This window comes from Narcine bancroftii, chromosome 6 (assembly GCF_036971445.1).
Source record: "Narcine bancroftii isolate sNarBan1 chromosome 6, sNarBan1.hap1, whole genome shotgun sequence".
In the NCBI taxonomy this organism is placed as follows: Eukaryota; Metazoa; Chordata; class Chondrichthyes; order Torpediniformes; family Narcinidae; genus Narcine; species Narcine bancroftii.
Window position 1 is genome coordinate 218665581 of NC_091474.1, and position 26694 is coordinate 218692274.

At 42.6% G+C, this 26694-nt stretch overlaps 1 long non-coding RNA gene across 2 annotated transcripts; it reads left to right on the forward strand.

The window, feature by feature from the left end:
- The first annotated feature begins 7728 nt into the window (after window positions 1–7728).
- LOC138735531 (uncharacterized) lies at window positions 7729–26367 on the forward strand. Of its 2 annotated transcripts, none has more exons than XR_011339746.1 (3): window positions 7729–8043; window positions 20285–20386; window positions 26087–26367. It is a non-coding gene; the product is annotated as an uncharacterized lncRNA (long non-coding RNA). The 2 variants fall into 2 exon arrangements; XR_011339745.1 differs by lacking the exon at window positions 7729–8043 and adding an exon at window positions 18953–19131.
- The last annotated feature ends 327 nt before the right edge of the window (window positions 26368–26694 follow it).

Sequence of the window (26694 nt, forward strand, 5' to 3'; positions counted from 1 at the left end):
CCAGAACTGAACACAGTACTCCAAACCTGGCCTCACCAACACCTTAAACAGTCGCAGCATCACTTCCCAGCTCCTATACTCTATGCTATGATTTATGAAGGCTAACATACCAAATGCCTTCTTAACCACCTTGTCAACATGGGAATTCACCTTCAAGGAACGCTGCACCATAACTCCAAGATCTCCTTGTTCTTGTCCATTCCCCAATGTCCTCCCCTTCACTACATTTGTCCTATTTTGATTATTTTTTCCGAAATGAAGCACCTCACACTTCTCTATATTAAATTCCATCTGCCATCTTTCAGCCCAACTCTCCAGACAAACCAAATCCCTCTGTAATCCCTTAAAACCTTCCTCGCTATCCATCACTCCCCCTATTTTCATATCATCTGCATATTTACTTACCCAGTTAACCATCCCATCATCTAAATCATTAATATAAATTATGAACAACAGGGGACCTAGCACTGATCCTTGAGGCATACCACTCGTCACAGGCTTCCATCCTGACAGACAGTTGTCCACCATGACCCTCTGCTGTCTCTCCTCCAGCCACCTCTGAACCCATCTTACTATTTCTCTATTAATCCCTAGTAACTGAACCTTCCTTACTCATCTTTCATGTGGAACCTTATCAAAAGCTTTACTAAAATCCAGATAGACTACATCAACTGCCCTACCTTCATCCACCTTTCTTGTCATTTCTTTGAAAAACTCAACAATGTTCGTCAAACATGACTTCCCCTTCCATGCTGGGTGCTCCTGATCAATCCCTGCCTATCCAGATATTTATACACACCATCTCTAAGAATACCCTCCATAACTTTCCCTACCACCTACTACAGGCCTATAATTACTTGGCCAACACATCATGCCTTTTTTAATCAACTGAACTACATTAGCAACGCTCCAATCCCGCGGCACCACACCCTCCTCCAGTGATTGTTGAAAAATCACTGACAGTGCCTCCGCTATTTGCTCTCTGACCTCCCTTAATGTCCTGTGGAAAAATCCCATCAGGACCAGGAGACTTATCCACTTTTACTGACCCTAGAAGCTCCAAAACCCTCTCTTTATTAATCCCTATCTTTTCCATAACTAAGCCATTTGCCTCACTTATCTCACATAGTCCAATGTCCTTTTCCTTTGTGAACACAGATGAGAAAAAATCGTTTAATATCTCTCCCATCTGATATGGTTCCTCGCACAGTTCACCGCTCCCATTTTCCAGCTGTCCTATTCTATCCTTAACCCTCCTTTTACTATTCACATATCTGTAAAAACCCTTTGGATTCACTTTTACCTTGTCAGCTATTGACACCTCATACCTTCTTTTTGCCTTTCTAATTTCCTTCTTGTTTTTTTCTGCAATCTATGTAATAATCATACATATTATCCATTTTTTGCTTCTTAAATTTAGTATATGCCTCCCTCTTATCCTGAACCAACTTCCTAATTTTTCCAGAAAACCACGGTTCCCTTGAACTTTTGGCCTTGCCTTTCAATCTGACTGGCACGTAAAGATCATGTACTCTCAATATCTCTTCTTTAAATACCCTCCAAATCTCCTCTCCATCCTTTCCAGAAAAAAAGATCGGCCCATACAATTTTTTGCAAATCCCTTCTCATTTCTTTAAGTCTGGCCTTTCCCCACTCAAAGACCTTCAACCTCGGACCTGACCTATCCCTTTCCATATTTAAGTTGAAGCTAATGGACCTATGATCACTGGATCCAAAGTTCTCAACAACACACACTTCCATCACCTGCCCTATTCCGTTACCTAACAATAGATCTAACACTGCCTCCCCTCTAGTAGGCACCTCAACATTGGAACATAGGAACATAGGAAGTAGGAACAGGAGTAGGCCAAAAATGGCCCATCGAGTCTGCTCCGCCATTCAATAAGATCATGGCTGATCTAATTTATGACCTAACTCCACCTACCTGCCTTCTCCCCATATCCCCTAATTCCTCTATCATGTAAAAATTTATCTAACCGAATTTTAAATATGTTTAATGAAGCAGCCTCAACTACTTCCCTGGTTAGAGCATTCCAAACATTCACTACTCTCTGGGAAAAACTATTTTTCCTCATCTCTGTCCTAAATCTACTCTCCCGAATCTTGAGACTGTGTCCTCTTGTTTTAGTTTCCCCAGCCAGCTCAAAAAACCTTCCTACATCTATCCTATCCATACCCTTCATAATCTTATATGTTTCTATAAGATCTCCTCTCATTCTTCTGAACTCGAGCGAATACAATCCTAGATGATTTAATCTTTCATCTTCAGTCAAACCCTTCAGTATGTTTTACAACATACTGCTGTAAAATGCAATCCCAAACACACTGTACAAAATCTAAGCCATCCTGCCCTCTCAATGATTATGTTTCCCAATCATTGTTAGGAAAATTGAAATCCCCAACTATCACAACCCTGTTTCTATTACACATCTCAGCTATTTCCCCGCACATTTGCTCTTCCAGTTCCCTATCCTCTTTTGGCGGCCTATAATATGCCCCTATATTTATAGTCTCACCTTTCTTATTTTTTAGTTCAACGCACAGAGTTTCGCGCGATGAGTCCTCCAGTCTATCTTGCCTCAGCACCGCTATAATATCTTCCGTGACAAGCAACGCCACACCTCCCCCACGTACCCCACCAATCCTGTCACATCTAAAGCAGCGAAATCCATGAATATTTAACTCCCAGTCACAACCTTCCTTCAACCATGTCTCACTAATTGCTATCACATCATAAGGCCACGTGTCAATCCACACCATTAGTTCATCCACTTTATTTACCACATTCCTTGCATTGAAATAAATGCATCTCAGAGATCTTCCACATTTAACTTTCTGCCTCTCACCTTCTCTACAATTGTTACTATGGCCATTATTTATTACCTGCTGCTGTTCCACCTCTAGATTGTCTGAAAAAGTCTTTTTTCTTTGCCTAAACACTCTGTTCTTGCTCTCTTCTTTGACATGAACCCTTGTCCCCAACCTTACTAGTTTAAAGCCCTAGCAAATACCCCTGCCAGGAGACTGGTACCTCTGGGATTTAGATGTAACCCATCCTTACAGTAAAGGTCCTATCTTCCCCCAGAAACGGTCCCAGTGGTCCAAGAACTTAAAACCCTGTCTTTTACTCCACCCCTTCAGCCACACATTCAATCTCCACCTGACTCTGTTTTGCCCTCACTATCACGAGGCACATGAAGTAATCCGGAGATTACACCCTTAGCGGTCCTTCTTCTGAGCTCCCTGCCTAACTCGTTATATTCATTTTGCAGGACCACTTCTTCCTTCCTACCAATGTTGTTGGTACTGACGTGAACCATGACTTCAGGCTCTTTCCCTTCCCCCTTTAGGATGTTCTGGATTTGTTTAGCCACATCCCGAACCCTGGCACCAGGGAGGCAAACCACCATCCAGTTTTCTTTATCTCATCCACAAAAAACCTCTGTCTGTCCGCCTCACCAGTGAGTCCCCATTTACTATCGCCCATTTTTTCCTATTACTTCCTTTCTGGGCTACAGAGGCTGATCCTACACCTGTCTGCCTTAGCCTGACTATTGACTCCTCAGTACTCAAGGATGAGTACCTATTTCTGAGGATTTAAGGCTCAGATGCTCTCTCTGGAGCCTGACCTTTCTCTTTCATCCTCCTAACAGTAACCCACTGCCCCTCGTCCCGTGGGTCAGGTGTGACCACCTGACTATAACTCCTATCTCTGACGGCCTCACTCTCCCTGGCCAAAGCGAGGTCATCGAGATGCAGCTCAAGTTCCCTGACTCAGTCCCTTAGACACTGCAGTTCAGCACATTTAGTGCACACGTGGACATCCGGGAGGTTAGAAGACTCCATGACTTCCCATGTGACAAAGGGAGCAGAAAACTGCTCTCACACTCATCTTTCCTCCTTTTCCTTGTACCTTACCAGAGTAAATATAAAAAGATATATATTAAATTAAATGCGATCATCTTACCTCAATTTAGATATGCTCGTCCTCAGCCTCTGCTCGCCGAAGCCTCAAGAGCCAAAGCCTCGAAGCCACACTCCTTCACCGGACCACTTACTCACTGGGCTGCTCCTCGCTGGCCGCTCCCTAATACTTATTCTTACAACCTTTCAGTAATGATGACATTAGGAATCACCCAAGACTATTGAAAAAATAAATGCTATTCCATGTAGCATTTGGTATATAACCGCTGCCATTTTAGTTAATGGCTCCCACGAAAAGTACTGCAGAGCGGAAGCTTTATATGAATAAAAAATCAATGTGTTAGCTTGCAGGAAGATCATGTCTGAAAGTTTAAAATACAATTCACTTCTCTTGAGTTACCTTTCCTTTGAAATAGCAAGTTTGGCAGATAAGTGAATCTAAAGGACACTATTTAGTGTCAAGATTATTAAGCCTTTGTTCCCAGCCTCTTTGTCTATTGTCATGAGAAAGCACTTAGACTGGGAACAATTTTTTAAAAAATGACAGAAAATGGAATGATTGATTAATCAAATGGGCAGATTTCAGTCCATTTCATACTCACAGCTTCTGTGTGTTTTTTTTTTCTTTCATTCACTGCTCAGCACACTGACCATATTGACAAACAATATGTTTTTTTGAAGTCAAATAAAAACCTATTCAAGATTCTAGATTCAAAATGCCTTTATATTGTCATGTAAAAGTACAAAACATGTAACATGACACAAAATAGTGTTCTGCAAGACAGACAAAGAGCTGCCATGAGTGATGTCTGGCACCCCTTCAGTGTCACTGAGTGTTACATGGAGTTGCATCCAGTGCTCCCACAGCCTCTGCAGCCACACAGACTCCTGTTCGATCCATCGGCAACCTGAGCTCCAGATCCAAACCTCAGACGCGATCAAAAACCCTTCAGCATCCAAGGCCCTTCAGGAGTTCTTCTTGCCCTCAGCACCCTCTTGAATCCTAGCTCTTATACCTGCTTCCCATGAGCCAGTCTCCAGCAGCCACAGCCTGTGTGGGTCACCCAACTACAAGTTGCCTGTAGTCTGATGAATGGCAATAGATCTTGCTGACCTGAACCTCTTCACATACTCACCGTCAGCTGTCTTCGCTTGACCATACTTAGTCACAGAGTTTTACAGTCTGGAAAAAGCCCCAATGGCCCTACTTGTCCATGCTGCAAGTTGTCGAACCAAGCGATGCCCATTGGCCTGTATTTGGCCCATATCCCTCTTTCCTGTCCCTTAATTTGTCTAAATGTCTTTTAAATGTAACTATTATACCTGCTTCTGTCATTTTCTCTGACAGCTTTATCTGTATATGATTCACCAACTATATGTTAAAACACTGGTGCCTTTCAAGTCCGTTTTAAATCTTTCCCCTCTCTCCTAAAATCTATGCCCTCTACTTTTAGATTCCCTTTCCCTGGTGGAAACAAAAACTATGACTGTTTTCCATATCTATCCCCCTCCCCCCAAGATATTATATACCCGATGAGAACACCACTCAACCTCCTACAATGCTGGGAGGAAAGTCTCAGAATATCCTTGTAACTTAAACCTAATAGTATGCTGATCGTGGCCATCTGTGGTTGCTCTGAGCGGGAGGCGTCGAGGCGAATGGCCTGGAAGGTACGAGCGTCTACCAGGTGCCTACCTCGAATGTCCACCAGAAGCCCGTGTGTGAGTAGGAAGCCTGCACCCAGAATGGCGGTCGGGAGGGATGAGATGGTGAACCTCCACACAAAATTTTGTTGGCCGATCTGGAAATGGACTGTCTTGTCTCCATATGTCTGGATTTCTGTTGGGGAGGTCCACAAGGTTGGTTCCTGGACTTGACGGCCGTGGCCGGGTTGACGCTGACCTGGGGGGCCCCTGCAGGGGCCAGATGCTCTACCACAGTGCTAGGGGCAGGCTTGGCATGGTCATGCCTCATGACCTGCTGGACCGCTGAGCCCTCCATGAATCGTGTGAGCCATAGCTCTTGGGCCTTCTAGTTGGACCTTCCTCAGGTCGGTGAAGCTCTCGTGGACCAGCAGCGGCCGGATGTCACCAAGCATATGGTCGAGGAAAATGCACTCAAAGAGTGGGCAGTTGGTGTGATCACCCATGGGCGTGAGCATCTCGTCCATCAGCTCCATCGGGGACCTGTCCCCCAGGGCGTCGAGGGATCTTGATGGTCTCGTATTTGTCTTCGGCGGGTGGATGCTGGACAAGGTGCAGCATGCATCTGGCGGTGGCCTGGTCCAGGGCAGCGACCACATGGTAGAATTTGGTTGTGTCGGACAAAATCTGGCAGAGGTGAAACTGAGCCTCTGCATGGCCGAACCTGAACCCAGAATTCAGGCAGTTTCACGGCTATCGCACTGATCCAAGGCTCGCTCATGATGGGTTCAAAGAAGTTTGAACCAGTCGGGGTCACCAATTGTAGCGGCAGCTACACTACTCCTGAAAGAACACACACGACCAAACAGGTTGAGCTCAGTGAGCAGGCTAGTTTATTGCAGGCTGCTGGGCTGCACTTATACTCTCAGCCCGGACCTGACTGAGAACCGCACTGGAGGGCGCTGACGTCACCCGGGCCTCACGTGGTCCCCCAGCACAGGGCTTCTGAGCCCTGTGCTGGGAGGAAGAGAAAACCCCCGATGGCCCCATTTTGGCCGGCTGCCCCGCTGCATGGCTTACAAGCGGGGCCAGTTCGCCTGCCTAGTGGCGAGCCGCCACACAGGCATGATATAGCTAATGAAGTTTCATTCAAAATAGGGGCAGGAGCAGGCCAGTCAGCCCTTCTAGCCTGCTCCATCAGTCAAAGCATTCATTGCTGATCAGATGACTTCAAGTACTCTGCTCTTGCTTTCTCTCCATATCCCTTGATCTGTTTACCCACAAGGGCCACATCCAACTCCCTTTGAGCATATCTAAAGAACTGACATCAGCAACTTTCCATGACAGTGGCTTCCACAAATAACATAGCTTTTGATATTATAATGCAAACAAAATAAAAAATGCATGAAATATTCTTCAGGTTCAGCAACATCTATGATGAGATTGGGATTAATGTTTAAAATTGATGTTGCTCCATCTCATAACCACATGGGTATCATGCAGTCTATATGGGTCACTGATTTCTCAAGAGCGTTCGTGGCCCATTGATTTATTGCAACGAGGCACTGAAATTTGTTCTGTCAAACCAATAAAGTGTTTCCTGGATGAATTTAGTATTAGTAAATGGAAGAAGCTTACATTTATATATCTCCTCATTAGAAGTCTCAAGTTGTCCCCAGGTATTTCACACTCTGAACTATTTTGCAGTGTGGTGATTGCTATGAGACAAATACAGCAGTTATTTTGGGAGCCGCAGAAGCATATAAAGTAACACTAACAACAAGAGAACACGCCCTTGTTTATTTGTGCATCTGGTGGGGGAAATATTGGCAAAAATTCTGCATTGTTTTTTGAACAGCTGCAGGGGAGCTTTACAACCCACAGCTCGTGGAACAGGCACAGCAGCTAAAGTTCTTAGCCCATTATCTAAAATGTAATGAGCCTGGATTTGGTTTGGCGGTATCCTTTAAATTGATACCATAGATACCAATTTGCTTCGATAAACAATTTGTGCGCACACTCTCGGAATGGACTTCAATGTTCACCATAGTTACTCCAGTCTCTAGTGTCACAAACATGAAGAGATTGTGATGTCAATGTGCACAGCTGTTTTCTTGCTAACGATATGGAGCAGAACTCAATGATGCACTGAATAATACATTCACCATGTGCAACATTTCAAGCATTTCACAACTGGATGGATTCAAACTGGCTTGTACAGTTAGATGGATCATTAATTACTTATGGGCTGTTAATAGACTTTTTATGGTGCAACCCTGCATTAAAGCCAGGTCAAGGAAAAAAAAGCTGAATTTTCCTTTTACGGTCACAGCCTATAATGTGGATCCGGTGTTGCTTTTATGGAGAACAGAGTCGGGAGCCGTCTTCTGGAGGCAGGGCGAGTGCTGTAGCAGTGCCACCCATGACCATGACATCAAGCATATGCACTGGCAGGTAAAAATTGATATAGACATTCCCTCCCACCCAAAAGAATAAAGAACTTTGGCCATCACTCATATGATTAGAGTAATGATCCTTTAGAGACAAATTCCAGTTGCTATTGACCTGTATCTTAACACACTGAGTGCTTTAAAATTTGCACTTGGGTCGCAGGCCGAAAACGTCATCAGCCCTATACTTTGCAGCCGCTTTCAGCAACATTCCTTTTATGGAGGAGCTAGAGTACTATGCTTCACCCCTAGGCGTGAAGAAGCTGGAGTGATAGACTCTATCAATAACCACGAAGTCGAGAGCAGGGGAATGATAGGCTTTAATAAACACAAGACTTTGACTGGCCCGGATCTAGGTACAGGATTGCCAGAGTGGGGAGGGAAATCTACCTTTATGGCCAGGTCATAGGGAGAGAAGACATAGGAGGGGAGTCATTAGTGGGCGGGCCAGCCTCATATCTACAACAGCACACAGGTAGAGATAACGTACATGGAGAAAACATATCACTACATGGAGCGTATTCCAGCTGTCCATCCGCCTTTGGACTTTTTTTATGGAGGTAAATGCAGTGATGTAAAGATGGAGAATCTGTCTTCACATTCGCCTTTTTTTTCTCCATAAAAAGGCCTAATGATTGATTCAGAGAGTGATTAGGGAAGTAAGTTTCAGACTTTCCCAGATCTCGTGATGAATTAACTCATCGACTTTGATTGGATTTACAAAAGAAAGTGTGTGTGTGTTAATTATACATTTCAAGAACACACAGTTAATCCCAGAATTCTCCACAAGTACGTTAAAAAAGGATGGCTAGGGAGAGAATTGGTCCCATTGAAGATCAATGTGGCTGCCTTTTATTGGAGCCAGAGGAGATGATTGAATATTTCTCATCAGCCTTTCCATGGGAGGCGATCATGGAAGTGAAGGAATTGAAGCAAGTGAATTGCAAAGTTCTGGACCATTGGTGGATGGCCAGTGTTGTGCCATATTTAAAAGTGGGCACCAAGGACAAGCCAGAGAGCTTGAGGTCAGTCGTTGGAAATTTGCTAAAGGGGATTCTGAGGGAGAGGAGTTACATCTGATGGCAGGGACTGACTGGGTAGCTCCATTTGTAGTAGATGATGTCTCAAAAATCTGATTGTTTTTTTGAAGAGATGTCAAAGAGGATTAATGAGATCAAGGCAATCGATATTGTACATATGGGCATTAGGAAATCCCTGTAAGGCATGCTAGTTTGGAAGTTTGGATGACATGGAATCCAAGGGAAGCTGACCTATTTGTGTTGTGGAAGGATTCAGAGGACATTGGTGATGTGATGTTGTTCTGATTGGAAGTCTATGTCCAGTGATGCTGGAGGTTTCAGTTCTGCATCCACTGTGGTGCATTATCTATATTAGTAATTTGTGCTAGTAAATTGCAGACAATACCAAATTTTGTGGTGTAGTGGAGAGTGAGGAATGATATCACGGTTTACAATATTGTCTAGATCAGTCAGGAAGGCTGTGAAAGTAATAGCAAATGGAATTTAACTCTCTTCAAGTCAGCAGGACCAGACAACATACTTGGTCGCATACTGAAGGACTGCACAGACCAATTGACGGAGGTCTTCTTGGACATCTTCCACACCTCACTGCAGCAGTCCATCATTCCTGCAGGTTTCAAGACAGCCACCGGCTGTACAAAGTAGGGATAGAGTAATGGGCCTAAATGACTATCGCCCCATGACACTGACCTCCATCGAACATCTGGTGATGGAATTGTGAGAGATGGGAAAATTGATCTAAAATTATGAACATGGAAGAAACTAAAATTCATCAGTTAATGGCTGTAACCAGTACAAACAGGATAAGCTTGGGGGTTAGGATGCAGGAAAGCAGAGTCAGCACGATTAACATAAGAATCTTCTAGTCTTTGTGACAAGACCATAAGACTAAGAAAAGGAATGGTAAGGTACAATAGAATGTAGGAAGTTGAGGTAGTCTGGATCAGATAAAGGTCTCCTAGCCCTGGACAGAAGTACCAAGTCCTACATATCTAATTAGCTAACCATACACAGATTTATACATATGAAATTAGCCAACCCTAGATAGAATGAGTCAACTCCGCATACCAAGAGATTGTAGCCCCGAGAATCAGGAAGGTGTGAATAAGGACAATGACATGATGGGACACCCACAGGATACCCCCTGGTCCTCCAAGTGTACTGAAACTGCACGTAAGCAGGAAGGATTACCTATGCCAAACCCATCCAGGGGGCAGAAGAATGTAAGGGGGAGGGCACTCTGATACTGAAATTGACTGTATAAAAGCTGGGTGAGCCCCAGTATGTGTGTGTATTCCCAGGGTAAGGGGAAGCACCCAACTTTGCATTGTTGTTGTAATAAATGTTCTTTGTTCTCAATTTTTGTCTCGAGCAATTTCTTTAAAGGTACTTTAATTTCTAACAGAATGCATCAAAGTGCACCTTCCAGAGTAATGGATCTATTTTTCATCCCCCTTTAGAAGAAGCTGATCCATTGATGATGCTATAGTCATGTCCTTTAACTCTATCCTGATCCACCTGGAGAATGATGCTGTTCATTGACTTCAGTTTGGAGTTTAATTTGATAATCCACTAGAGGCTTGTGGAGAAGCTGTCCTTGCTGGGATTCAACACTCTTCTCTGAAACAAGATACTGAACTTCCTAAAAGAAAGACCACTGTCTGTCCAGGATGGCAGTGGAACATCAAGCACCATTAGGCTGACCACTGGTACACCCTGACATCAGAAGTAACTCCTCTCCCTCAGAATCCCCTTTAGCAAATGTTCAGCCCCTCTAGTTCACGTTACTGACCCACCATTACATCACCAGGTCCAGCTCCAACAAATTCATCAGGTTTGCAGATGACACAACAGTAGTTGGCCTTATTAGCAAAAATGATGAGTCGCACTACGGAGAAGGAGTGGAAAATCTAGTGATATAGTGCGAGAATTACAACCTGAGGCTCAACTTGAACAAGATGCCATGGCCCGTTGGTCCGTGAGCAGGGTAAAACATCTGCTGCCAGGTAATGCCTCCAGTACTGCACCACCTCAACTATTGCCTGAGCCTCCTTCTCGATAGAGGAATTTCGGACTTCAGGGCCCTGGAGGGTACGGGAGAAGAAGGCCACGGGCCAACCTGCATGATTAAGGGTGGCGGCCAGTGTGAAATCAGACACATCGCTCTCCACCTGAAATGGGGCAGGGTCATCCACCGCGTATTTTGCAGCCTTAGCGATGTCCTCTTTTATGCAACTGAAGGCTGCCCAGGCACTCTTGTCAGGAGGAAGGATGTGGACTTGATAAGGGAGTGGGCTTTGTCCGCATAATTCTGGAAGGAAAAGAACCCCAGACACCTGATTGTGCAGTCTGACTGCATTGAAATATAAAACACAGCAGAACCATGGAGAATTCAACCCAATTTATTCACAACGGTCACACAACTATTACTCCGGCAGGAATAAGGAATACAAGTTCTGACTCTTGTTCTGCATTGAACCTTGTTCAAATTACAGGCACCAAGGGTACACTTTTTTAACCATATTTCTATATATTCAGCAGTACATTACAGGTAAGTTATTCACACGATTTGTTTGATTGACATTTCATACAAATGCAAATGAATACAGATGATTTAGGAAATGGGAAACGATCAGTCTTTTACAGGTCAGAGCTCCAATCCTTTGATAGAGTCTCGCACGTTACTTGTAAGTTACATTGGGTTGCATTGTTCATTTGGCTTGGTTTGGAGGTTAATTATAAGATGTTAATTAGTCCCATGAGAAGAATGATTCTGTTTCTGTTTGTCCATTGTGGCAAAAGGTATCTTGATATTACTCTGGCAGAGTAATATCAATGCTGTCTCCACCTGACAATCTGTGTCAATTTCAAGATGATTAGTTCAATCTCTTGTTCTGTCTGTGCGGCATTTCAACACGACACAATTTAACATATGGATGAGTTCTCCAGCAACTGAATTGGTTTAATTGGGATACAATTTAACATAATGCCTGCATGTAACCTTTGCAGACCTGTGTGGGGTTAGATTTATTTCTACCCATTTAGCAATGTCCTTATAAACTATTACAGAGGCTGCGGGGGGGGGGGGGGGGGGGTGGGGGGGAGGTCTAGCAGGGGGTGCCAGTGATGCCATTCTCCACACCACAGCCAAGGATCGTCAGGTGGGTAGTGTGCAAAACACATTTATCGCTGTTGTAGGTTAGATTGAGGCTTTTGGCTGTTGAGAGGAATTTCTGGAGGCTGACGTCATGATCTTGTAGATCATGGGCACAGATTGTGATGTTATCCAGGTAGGATAAGATGTTGGACAGGTCATTTTCATCCACCATCTGGTCCATCTCCCGCTGGAAAATGGCAGCACCACTAGTGACATCACAGGGGACCCTGAGGAAATGGTAGAGACGGTCATCTGCCTCAAAGGCGATGTACTGACTGTTGTCTGGGCAGATGGGGAGCTGGTGGTAGGCAGATTTCAGGTCGATCATGGAGAACACATGATACTGGGCAATTTGATTGACCATATCTGCAATGCAAGGGAGGTGATGTGCTTCCAGCTGCAAATAGTGGCTAATGGTCAGGCTATAATCAATCACCATCCTGTGTTTTTTCTTTCTTCTTTGGCTTGGCTTCGCGGACAAAGATTTATGGAGGGGTAAAGTCCACGTCAGCTGCAGGCTCGTTTGTGGCTGACAAGTCCGATGCGGGACAGGCAGACACGGTTGCAGCGGTTGCGAGGGAAAATTGGTTGGTTGGGGTTGGGTGTTGGGTTTTTCCTCCTTTGTCTTTTGTCTTTTTGTCTTTTGGCTAATGGTCAGGCTATAATCAATCACCATCCTGTGTTTACTCCCACCCTTGACCACCACTACTTGAGGTCTCCACAGGCTGGCAATGGCCTTGATGATCCCCTCACACTTCTGCTTTAATAAACACCCTGTCCCCTTCACTGTATCTCCTGCTTTTTGTGGGGTGAGGTTCGCAAACAATGGTGTGGGATCAATGAGGGTAGAGAGACTGCATGTCAGTTGGACCAGCAAGTGGGGTGCAAGGTAGGAGGATCACGGCGACTGGCTGACAAACTGCAGGCTGCTGACCATGAGGGGGGAGGAGAGGACCATAATATTCCATCGTAACACTCTTGAGGTGGCACTGAAAGTCTAACACCAGAAACACTGTTGCATAGAGCAGTGGCATGATGAAGAGTTTAAAGTCCCTATAAGTCATGCCCTGCATGGTCAGCATCACAGAGCTGTGGCATGATGAAGATCTTGGCTGAGTGGGACTTTGAGGCCAGGGCAAATTTATGGCATACTGGCCTTGCTTTTATGGAGTAATGCTGCACTATATCAGGGTAGATAAAGCTCTTAGTACTCCTACTAACAAAAAGGCACCTTGTCACCTGGTCATTGATCGAGATATCAATCATAAACCGGGAGAGTTGATGTGGGCTGCTTTGATCCAGTACCATGGAGGCCAGTATAGTCTGGTCCATGCTAACTCATAGTCTGGGAGCATAATGGTGGCGTCATAATCCCCAGAAATTGACAGTGTCCAAGATGGCAGCCCACATGTTGCATGTGATTGTCGCCGGAAAATGACAGTGGTCAAGAAGGCAGCCCTGATACTGCACATGTGGCAGCACTGGGACTGAAAGGCGACTGTGATTGACATACCTTCACTTAGTGTCCCTTCTTTCTGCACTTTGAGCACATCACGTTTTTCGCCGGGCAGCATTTTCAGTGATGCTTTGGTTAACCACAGAAGTAACACTTTGGCTGCTCCTGGGATACTCTGGCTGTAGTGGGTTTGCTTGTCAAACATGGTAGTGGGCTGCTGGCTTGTGGACCCACATCCCAAGATGGCGGCTGCCATGAGAACCCCATGCTATTTGCCGAGTATCCTTCCATGTTACAGAGGGTGATCTCCAGTGATTTCATGAGGTCAATCAGCCCCTTTGATTTAAATTTTATTTATTGATTCATGATGCATATGTTAAAACATACAATTAATGAATAAAACTTGAAAAACAATATACAAAATACATACATGATATTTTAAAACTAATTGCCTACAACCTCCCATCCCCTTCCCTTACCCACCCCCTAACCCACCCCCCCAACCTACCCCAAAAGGAAAAAAAGGAAAAAGAAAGAGGAGATCACGTAACATCATCACTTAATTACCATGGTTCGGAGCAACACCACTACTGTGCAGCAAGGGGATTTAATAATTCAACCCCATATACCATAAATATTCATGTATAATGCAAAAAATTTTGTACTGAAATTTGAGCTCAAAGTGGGGGGGGGGGTGGGGTCGCAATATACGTGAGGGTAATATTTTAACAGTTTTTTTTCTGCAGGTTTAATAAGTAAGATTATCAGCAACTGCCTATTTTGATGGCAGCGCGACTGGGGGGGGGGGCGGGGGAGAGGTGGCAGCACGAATCAGGTGGGTGAGGGGGTAGAGAGATGCCAGCATGACTTGGGCAGGCAAGGGTGGGGGGAGAGATGCCAGTGTGACTCAGGCGGGCGAGAGGGAGAGACAGCAGCATGACTTGGGCGGGCAAGGGTGGGAGAGACAGCAGCGCAAATTGGGCGAGCAAGGGGGGAGAGACGCCAGCGTGACTCAGGTGGGCGAGGTGGGGAGATGCCAGCATGAATCAGGCGGGCAACAGGAGGGTGGTCGTATTATACACAGGGGTAAAATTGATCCTCCTTTTTCCCCTCAAAAATAGGGGGTTGCATTATCACGAATATTTATGGTAATCCAGATACGGGCTCCGAGTGTTACGCTCAAAAAGATAATTATCACATAAATTATATGTTATCTTTTCCAATGAAATACAAGACCTCAACTCCATTTGCCATATCTGAAGATTCAAATCAGTCTAATTTTTCCGAGTAATTAAACATTTTCTAATGCCAATCTCAAAAAATCAATTTGAAATCTATTTAATTTTAATTCTAAACTAATCCTCTTAATATTACCCAACAAAAATACTAATGGATCTAATGAAAATTTTACTTTCAAAATAACTTCTAAAAAATCCTTGTTTATTCCAAAAAGGTTTCACTGTTTCACATAACCAAGTAGAATGTAAAAAAAGAGCCCACAAACTTATGACATCTAAAACATAAATCCGAAGAAATAAAATTATATTTCCTTAATTTTTCCTGAGTTAAATATTTTTTTTTTCTTTGGCTTGGCTTCGCAGACGAAGATTTATGGAGGGGGTAAATGTCCACGTCAGCTGCAGGCTCGTTTGTGGCTGACAAGTCCGATGCGGGACAGGCAGACACGGTTGCAGCGGCTGCAGGGGAAAATTGGTTGTTTGGGGTTGGGTGTTGGGTTTTTCCTCCTTTGTCTTTTGTCAGTGAGGTGGGCTCTGCGGTCTTCTTCAAAGGAGGTTGCTGCCCGCCGAACTATGAGGCGCAAAGATGCACGGTTTGAGGCGATATCAGCCCACTGGCAGTGGTCAATGGGGCAGGCACCAAGAGCTTTCTTTAGGCAGTCCTTGTACCTCTTCTTTGGTGCACCTCTGTCACAGTGGCCAGTGGAGAGCTCGCCATATAACACGATCTTGGGAAGGCGATGGTCCTCCATTCTGGAGATGTGACCTACCCAGCGCAGTTGAATCTTCAGCAGCGTGGATTTGATGCTGTCGGCCTCTGCCATCTCGAGTATTTCGATGTTAGGGATGAAGTCGCTCCAATGAATGTTGAGGATGGAGCGGAGACAACGCTGGTGGAAGCGTTCTAGGAGCCGTAGGTGATGCCGGTAGAGGACCCATGATTTGGAGCCGAACAGGAGTGTGGGTATGACAACGGCTCTGTATACGCTTATCTTTGTGAGGTTTTTCAGTTGGTTGTTTTTCCAGACTCTTTTGTGTAGTCTTCCAAAGGCACTATTTGCCTTGGCGAGTCTGTTGTCTATCTCGTTGTCGATCCTTGCATCCGATGAAATGGTGCAGCCAAGATAGGTAAACTGGTTGACCGTTTTGAGTTTTGTGGGCCCGATGGAGATGTGGGGGGGGGCTGGTCGTCATGGTGGGGAGCTGGCTGATGGAGGACCTCCGTTTTCTTCAGGCTGACTTCCAGGCCAAACATTTTGGCAGTTTCCGCAAAACAGGACGTCAAGCGCTGAAGAGCTGGCTCTGAATGGGCAACTAAAGCGGCATCGTCTGCAAAGAGTAGTTCACGGATAAGTTTCTCTTGTGTCTTGGTGTGAGCTTGCAGGCGCCTCAGATTAAATTATATATAATTGATGAATAAAATTATAATGAACTAATCGATACCTTACATTTACAATTTTAGTCATACTATCCCTACATAAATTCATCCAATCATCCTGAGAAACATATATACCTAAATATTTCTCCCATTTCAATCTAGATTTATGAATATCCAGCTTAAGCATTTTATTCTGTCATAAAGCATACATCTCAGATATAAATCCCTTCTTACCACCTTCAGTAAGTAAAATTTCAAACTTAGACCATTTAGGTAACTATCAAGTACATCCAAAATTATCCAACAATAAAGCTTTAATTTTATAATTTAAAAAAAGAGTATTTGAAGATGTATCATATTTTTCTTTCATTCTTTGAAAATAAAATATCCTGCTTCATTACAATCTTGCACCAGTTTTGATTCTATAACTTCAAAAGTTGATTATTAAGTGTAAAGGGGAAAAGCTTATTTTGATACAATGGAGTTTTACCTGAAATCTTACTTTCAATAACTCTGGCTTCATTGTTTTTATATCATAAATCCATCAAGTGTTTCAATCAGGTAAATTACAATTACTCAATAACTTAGGATTCCATCTATAAATAAACTAATCCATCTTCTTCTCACCAATCTCAGATAGTTCAATATTAGCCCATATCAAAGGTTTATCTATTTCAAACATCCTTTTAATAAATTTCAATTGTGCTGGATCATAATAATTTTGAAAATGAGGAAGTTGCAGAACTCCTAATTCATATTTCCAAGTGAATTTCTGTAATGATACCCTTTCCATTATCCTTCCATAAAAAAAATCCTCACCTAGGCATTTAAATCCTTAAAAAAATGTTTGAGAAATCTTACAAGGAATAGACTGAAAAAAATATTGAATTTGAGGAAAAATATTCATTTTAATACAATTACCTCATTATATTAACATAATGGGTAAATCTTTCCATCGAGGCAAACCGTATTTAATTTCTATAATAAAGGCAAATAATTTAATTCATATAAATGACTATAATTACAATCTACCTTAACACCTAAATACTTAATCAGAACTGACCATTTATATCACCCCTTTTAAGTCTAATTATGGGCCCAGAGGATCCCAAAACCCAATGGCAATAGAAATTCACCAAGACAAATTTTCTTTAAACTTAAAAACAGGATCAAACTTTAACTTATTACTATTAACTTAACCTAACTTAACCCCCTTCTAATTCTAAGCACATGTGCATGTAATATGTATAAGTTCAGAAAAGTTATTTGATTCACAGTCTAATCTCACTTCTCACTCCTCCAAGTTCACCGATATCAGGCAATTCTTATACTGTGCACAGAATTTAACATTGATGAATTTTCACCAAGCTCTAGTACTTAAATGGTAACCACTCAGAAAGGTTCTTGTCGGTTTCAGAGAGAGATTTGTTGCTCATTGGACACTCTCAAACTGATTACTTCCAATCAGCCACTTCAGTGTCTTGCCAAAGAAACTTGCCCCAGCATAGGTTTTCCAAATGATAACCTCTTCTTCTTCCCAGTCACCGCAGAGTTCCTCTTGTTTTCCTTACTTCAGGAGAAACACTCTAGCCAGCCATTTCCTCTTGTATGGACCACAAGGGTTTTCAACAGGCTGAAGTCAGAACTCGCAACCCATCTTTAAAATGGGGTTTAAACAAGCTACCAGCTTCCAAAAGCTGTTGCAAAAACCAGTTCTCTCTCTTTCTCTTAGAAAAGCCTCTTTGCTCTCTCTCTCTCTCTCTCTCTCTCTCTCTCTCTCACCTTCAAAAACATATCTATATACAATATAAAATATAATATAATCTGTCACAAATGTCCCCCGTGTTTTGGATGTCAACCCCAACTGGAAGTTACATGCTTGTGTGAGTCCACACAGGGCCCAGAGGAACTTGTCGTTCTATTCACCTGGCCGCTGTCTGCGGGTAGCCAGCATGTACCTGGCGTATGCTTCTTTAACTTTCTCTCTGTACTGGTCCTTATGTATGTGCATTGCTTCCCTGTATTTTGAGGCATCACTGATCATCAGGAACACTCCATGTCCAACCCGGGAGAAGAGTAGGTGCAGCATGGTTGCCTCCATGGCCTTGATTCCAGAGGAATTTTGCAGAAAGACTTCAGAGCAGGGTAGCCAGAATTCAAATAAATCTGAGGCTGGTGATAATTGTGGGTTAATCTCCAGCTTATCAGGCTTAAGAGTTGTTCGATAATTGGAAAAATTTGTAAATAAATTTGATGCGTTATCAATAACTCAAAAGACTAGAGTTACAGAATGATAGGCTTTTATTTAAAATAAATTTGAAGGTCATCCTGGGCTGTGACCCAGACTTTCTGGGGAGGGGTGATGGTGCTGGAGCTTTTATACAGGGTCACGAGGGAAGAGGCACGGGTACAGTCACAGAATGGAGTGGAGTCAGATACATGAGTTGGAAGATTTGGAGTGGGAATCAAGGCCACAGACCATAATGAGACATTTTAATTTGAGCTAATATTAGAACGGAAATCAGCTCTGTAGTCTCGTGAGCATTGGAACTTGTGTTAAACTACATTCACTTGAATTTAGTTGGATCAAAATCAGATCACCATTTCTAAAATAGGTGATACACTAACAAGTGGCAAACCTAGCCAAGTCCATTATGGGCACTAACCTTTCATCCATTGAAGACATCTATGTGAGGCACTGCCTTGAGACAGCAGCCAACATCAAAAAGGACGCTCAGCACACTGGTCTCCACCGCTTCTCACTGCTACATTCAGACAGAAAGTACAAAGCCTGAAAACCAGCACTTCTATATCCAAGAACAGGTTTGTTTTTCTGCCCCAAACAGCTATTAGGCTCCTTATCCTTACCATGCTGACCTAGCCCTAATCATAAACAACTCTGTGACCACCAAAATGTCACTTTTATTTTCTTACTCAAACTGCAATTCTAAATATTTGTTCATCTATTATTTTATATTTATCTCTCTCTCTCTCTCTCTCTCTCTCTCTCTCTCTCTTTTGGTATAATTCATGCAAGTTAATGTATACTGTTGTAGTTGGTGAATCTTGTGCATCTGACTGCAACAATTTCCTACAACTGTACATCTAATTATGATCTTATGGTGCAAATACAATTTGGAAAAATGTACATTTACAAATTGTAAGAGTTCATTTCAATAGATGAAAACTCTTTCAATGTTTATAACAAAAATGAAACATTTTACTGCAAATTGTATTTTCCTCTTAGCTTTCACCTAACTGTTCCACCTCCAAGAGTCACTGCAATAAAATAAACTCCAGAAATTACTGTATTAAAAATTATCTAACCAAAAATAACTCTGATTCATTGCATTCAGAGAGGCACTAGGTGGAAATCTTGTGTCGATCAAAAATATCAGCCATTTAATTTGGGCAAGAAAATCTCAAAAGCCGACTGGTTATTTCTGAAATCATTTGAGTAGGTCATTGTGGTGCTATTGGTTAGCACATTCAGGTCTTAACTGAAAGGTTGATGATTTGAGGAAACCCAGGAACAGCGATTTTAACAGTTAAGAGTGCTGTTTGTAAAGAGTTTGTATATTCTCTCCATGTCTGCATGGATTTCCTCCAGGTGCTCCGGTGTCCTTCCACCCTTCAAAAATGTGCAGGGCTCTAGGTGAATTGGGTGTAATTGGGTGGCATGGACTCGTAAGGCTGTATGTCTGAATTTAAAATAAGTTGCATGAAACACAGCAGGAGGAAAGCTGGAAATTAACCATTTTTTAAATATTTTATTGCCATTTAACTAAATTGTCAAAAGCTGCACATTTATCATGATGTGGAAATATTCCACACTTGTGCTGTGTTGAACAATTGATGTCATGGGTTTGATTAGGAAACCTTCTAAGCACCACTGTTTTATCATGGATATGTTGGTGAAACAGGCCCGATCCACCCTGTCCAATGGATGTCAATAATTGGTTGTATTGTTTCACAGAGGAATGTAGAAAGTCACCCCAAAGTTATGGTCAAGATGCACCTGTTAATCATCCTGTCTGAAAGGGAAGATGGAGCCATAAAAACAGAACAATTAAGGCAGGTGGGTGTCACTTTTATAAAATGCTTTATTTTTTTTATTTTTCATAAAGCAACAATTATAACATTTCAATAAAAAACACACATATGCAAGGAAGGTGTCATTTGAAGTCTCATGGCCGTTCTTCCTATCAGTCAGATCAGAATCAGAATTTTATGGTCATGAACATGTCATATTTTGCTGCAGCCTATCATCCAGCAAACATTCAGATTATAACCACCTTACAACACTACTATATAAAAAAATAGTGCACAAAAAAATAAGGCAGTGTCTTTGGTTCATTGATCATTGAGGAATTTGATGGCAGCGGGGAAGAAGTTGCCCTGGTGCCGCTGAGCGCATGTCTTTAGGCTCCTGTACCTACGAAGATCACAGTTAATCATTAAACATAATCTCCCCTATCTGTAGCTCCTCCGATATGTAAACATCTATCAATGAATTTCCTGAGCCACCAAAACCCTCTTTGGACAGAAAGTGATGGATCACCATGACAAAGAGGCCCCACAAATCCATTCAACATCAACACCAAAGGAAAAGTTAGATCAGTTCTCACATCCCTATTTTACTGGGAATATTCTTTGTCAAATTGACCTACTTGTTTCCTGCATTATTACAATTTCACTTCCAAAACCATTTCTTTGGCCATAATCTGTAAAATTGAGTGTCTTTATTTCAGCTCATTTTGGCATTCAAATAAATTAGAAAAGGAATGTGCAAAGTTTTTAGCGCTGTATATTGCAGAGTGAAAAGTAACGGTTAAGAACTGTGATGGATGCATGTAACTTTCATTTAACACCTCCCTTGCCATTTTCATTATATTTTAACTTGCAGATAGCTACATTTGCAATCCAGAAAAGTTCCAGTGAAAAGATTAATGATGTTAACTAAATATTAAATTGGGATGCACAGCTCATCGGAGTACTAATTAAATCAGAGTAAATACGAATCAGTTCGCAATGTAATTAATTCTATTTCCCCACTAGATGTGTGTGATCTGATTTAAAATTCCATTTGAGATATCACTGTTTGATTTTACTTTCTTCTCTGAGCCAATAATCTGGCAGTGCAGATTGCTATTACTTTAAGACGCTACATGAATACTAACTCAAGGCCACAAACACATGACTCAGCCTCACTCCTACCTTGGCTGGGTATGTGAGTTACATTTTACGATCATCCTTGTAAAATTTGTAAAAGAGATTAAATGCCTATCATTATCCCAAGATAATGATTTTCTCAATGTCATTAAGATGAAGATGATCATTGACTTCAGGAATAGGCCAGAGTCCATACCCCTGTCCTCATTAATGGCACAAAAGAGTAAATAGCTTCAAGTTCTCCAATGTCATGACCTGGGCCAAGCATGCTGATGCAATGGACGAGAAAGTGCACCAATACTTCTACTTTCTCTGGAGACGGAGGAAGGTCAGCATGGTCTCCTTGTCCCTCAACAATTTCTAGAGGTGTCCCATCAAATTTAAATTTGCTAGATCCATTAGAGTGAGGCCCAGGAGCTGCTCTGCTCAAGGTTAGAAGGAGCTATAGAAGGCAGTGAATGCAGCTCAGGATAAGATGCAAGCTTCTCTCCCCTCCACGGACTCCATCTACATCTCCCACTGCCGAGGAAATGCAGCCAACATACTGCAAGACATCTTCCTATTGGGGAGAAGCCTTAAATGAGTGAGAGCAGGTAGCAACAGGCTTTCCTGCAGCCATCATTTTCCTGAATGAATCCTATGCTGTTCTTGCTTGGTGTTAATTGATCTTCATTTTCATTATAATCCTATCTTCTGCAAAGTGAGCTCTTTACACAACAATATGAACATTTGAGATAACCTGTTGGCCTGTTCACAGAATCCTTCTCATTGAATTAGGTATTATGTAACCACTAACGTTAAACTTGAACCTTAAAAACAAACAAAGACATCAGTGTTGGAAATAAGAGCCACAGAAGGCTGCTCCTCTATTCAACAGGACAAAAACTAATTGGATCCAGATTCTCACCCACTCTCAATGCTTATCCAGCAAACCATCCTCTTCTGTCTGAGGCATATGCACCACATGGAAGAGATTTCCAAAGACTTAGACATTCTGAGATTAAAAAAAAACAAAGCCTTGTCTCCTTATTGAATAAACTAACCTGAACTTGACTTTAATATAATTAAATTACAAAAAGCTAACTTCCCCACCACCCCCCCACCAAATAATTAAACGGCATCCATGCATTTTAAAAATATATTTATGGTGCCTTCAATTTACCAAAACACCCAAATGAAATTCATTGGAGAATTACCCAGTTCAATATTGTTTTTTGTCTGAGATTTTAAGACAATAACCAGAAGATTAATTGAAGAGTTAGATTCTAATCAGCATCTTAAAGGATGAAAGAGAGAAATATCAACATAAGGGGATGTCAATAATTACAACTTTGGCAACAGGAGTCAATGGTGAAAGCAATGAAAACAAAAAATAGTAAATATTGGAAGCATTATGTACACCAGGTTCAGAAACAGCTGCTCCCCCTCTACCGTCAGACTCAACAAACTCAATCAGGGACTCACTAAAGGACTCTTACTTTATTGTTGGATGTTTCCTTTCTGAATTTCAGTTTGTTTGCACTTCCTTCTCATTTACATTTCTCTTTTTTTTTGTATATGTCTCTTTTCTTGAGTGTAATTTTTTTTTTGGACTACCAATAAATAGAAATTCTGCCCGGCTCACAGGGAAGAAAACAAAAAGAATAGCAAGGCTGTATGAGATGTCATGTAGATGCTCTGTCAATGAACCTGAACTTTGAACGACATCAGGAAGAGAAACCGAGTCACATTGTGGGCCAAACACTCTTTATGAAAGCTAAAGTGAAAAGAGAAGAAGCTGAGGGGAGGGTGGATGCGAGGCATATCGCTCATCGGTTGAAACCTGAGGTGGCTGTGGGGATAAGCTGTAAACAAGGTGAACTGGTAAATGAGTGAAGAGGAGCAGATCGAAAATGAGAATAACGGGAAAGCAAAGAATTTATGAATTACAGAGCAAGGGGAATGTGTCCAGCTAATAAGGATAGACTTGTCCACCATGCCATGAAGTCACACCACTCTCTGTAATGGCACCTTTCCCTTTTACTTTGTATGGTAGAGATGATTTGCTGATGGAAGAACCCTTGTCACTCTACCAGGTATAATATGGCAATAAACTTAAATCCAAGGTTCAAGGTTCCTTTTATTGTCACATAATTATACACTAAAAGTGTAATGTACACATATGCTTCAACTTTTGTCTGCCATAAGGCAAAGAAAGAGTCATGAGTATTGCCAGGTCCTCCTAACCGTAAGAGAAAGAGAGTCCCTTCAGAGCTGCACAGACACCAATTTAAACCAATTCAAACCATGGGCAACCGAGCGCCAGATCCAAACCTCCAATTCGATCTTCAGCTCCCGACACCCTTCAGAAGCATTTCTTGCCCTCAGCACCCTCTTGAATCCCAGTTTTGATACCCTGATTCCCATGAGCTAGTCTCCTGCAGCTTGCAGCCTGTGTGGAACCTTTGATTACAAGTCACCAGCAACTTACCGCCTTTGTGGTCCTTCAGCTGCTGAGCCTCTCCCTGGTTCACTGGTATGGTCACGGTCCTGTAGGTTCATCTCCTTCTCAGCATTGGGTGCTCTCCCCATTTTCGATGCCCCTCTCAAGTCTGCTGCTCCTCCAGAGCCTGCAGTCCCTTGTGGTAAGTTGCCCAATATAGGTGCCACCAGCTTGAGCACAGACCCAGTGTTCACAGGATTAAAAAAAAACATTGTAAGATCTTTTAACAGGTCATGAGAAACCTCAACAGAACCATTGAAATTGGGACTGGTCAGTGGGACCCTGTGGACCAGAAAATCATCTCCATTTCCTGCTGTCCTGGGTTCACACCAGCATGGTGCTGCCATTACAGTAGCTCCAGCAGCGGTGCCAAGGAGTCAGAATTGAAGAGAACAAAAACCATGAAAGAATTTCTTGCTGGTGAAGTTTACAATATGATAGGGAGGTGTGAGTTCATGCAAAGATAAAAATACTGCAATCAAGACATTCCTTAAACGTGATCTCAATACAGTATGATCATTGCAGCTTCGGTTGATCTTATAGGTACAGGGGATAGATTGAGGAAGATCAGATACAAGGATCCAGCAAAAATAATCTAAGTGACAACTAAATGCTTACTCATCCCAGGTTATAAGTCTGGTCAATAGAAAATTAAGGGGTCTTACTTAAATATCCATAAAACAATGTTGGTCTGTTCTGATCATATACCCATCCTGTAACCCTTCCAGGATGATGAGACCTATTAATAGTGTGTAAAAGAATAGTGGAAGGGAATGTGAGCCTCTGGGGAAAGCCCACTCAGACACGGGGAGAAGGTACAAACTCCTTAAAGACAGAGCGGGATTCGAACCCCAGTCCTGATCGCTGGTGCTGTAAAGTCTTTGCCCTCCTTATCCCTGCTTAGTAAGAGTCTTTATCTTTATTAGAACATTAAGTACATTAGTACGGCTTTATCTGCAAGCTTGGGGGTGGGATAAATTATCTAGAAAGTTATTGTTCATCTTCCGAGCAGCTCCGTGGAACCTGCAGATGCAGTGACGGTTAAATGTTTTCAAAGAATGTGACTGAAAATAAAGTAAAATGCTTTAAGGTATATCTCCATGCAAATTCATGCTGGTGAAATTTGTTCAGTGTAAGTAATGTGTCATATTTTTATCTTTACAATTGTTTATTCTTAATGCAAGTGCTTTAGTTAGGCATTATAAGAGAGCGTCTCAAGCAATCGGAAAAAGAGTCTGGAAAAACAACCAACTGAAAAACCTCACAAAGATAAGCGTATACAGAGCCGTTGTCATACCCACACTCCTGTTCGGCTCTGAATCATGGGTCCTCTACCGGCACCACCTACGGCTCCTAGAACGCTTCCACCAGCGTTGTCTCCGCTCCATCCTCAACATCCATTGGAGCGCTTACATCCCTAACGTCGAAGTACTCGAGATGGCAGAGGTCGACAGCATCGAGTCCACGCTGCTGAAGATCCAGCTGCGCTGGATGGGTCACGTCTCCAGAATGGAGGACCATCGCCTTCCCAAGATCGTGTTATATGGCGAGCTCTCCACTGGCCACCGTGACAGAGGTGCACCAAAGAAAAGGTACAAGGACTGCCTAAAGAAATCTCTTGGTGCCTGCCACATTGACCACCGCCAGTGGGCTGATAATGCCTCAAACCGTGCATCTTGGCGCCTCACAGTTTGGCGGGCAGCAACCTCCTTTGAAGAAGACCGCAGAGCCCACCTCACTGACAAAAGGCAAAGGAGGAAAAACCCAACACCCAACCCCAACCAACCAATTTTCCCCTGCAACCGCTGCAATCGTGTCTGCCTGTCCCGCATCGGACTTGTCAGCCACAAACGAGCCTGCAGCTGACGTGGACTTTTTACCCCCTCCATAAATCTTCGTCCGCGAAGCCAAGCCAAAGAAGATAAGAGAGCGTCTCAAGCAATTGGAAAACTTGCTTATCTGGTATTTACCAATCCCTGTAGTTCCCAGGGATTTTACTGTATTAACTCTCTTTCTCTGTCATAATATCTGACACATTATGTATTTATAGAGTTTTCTTGTTTTTGATTCTATACCTTTAACTGATCTGCTCTACATTCTCAATATCTTCTGAATTTTTTTCAGATTTACAGGATCGGTGTTAGAACATAAAACATCAAATATAGTACAGGAGCCGCCCCTTCAGCCCACATGATTGCACTGACTGTGATGGAAAATTAAACTAATTATATCTGCCTTCTTAGCCTGCCTGTTCATGTTTGTTTCTGAACCAGTTTGTAAATGTAGCTATCATCTCCGCTTCCACCTCCTCCCTTGATTTGCAAATTTCTTTCAAACATTTCCCTTCTCACCTTTAACCTATGTCCTCCTGAATTTTGTATTTCTGTTCTGGGGTTAAAATAAAAGACTCCAATAATCTACCCTATCAATGCCTCATAATTTTACATAGGGTACTTCTTTTATAATTTTATATGAGGTTGTACCTCAGCCTCTGACGCTCTAGAGAAAACAACCTAAGTTTGTCCAGCATTTCCTCAAAGCTTACACCCAGTAATCCAGGCAAAATCCTGATAAATCTTTTCTGCTCTCTCCCCAAAGCTTGCACATCAATTTTTCAGTTGGGCAGCCAGAACTCCACACAATGCACCAGATGTGGCAGAACCAACTTTTTTACAGCTGATGCATGACTTTACAAATATAATATTTGATGCTCCAACTAATGCCCAGTGTTT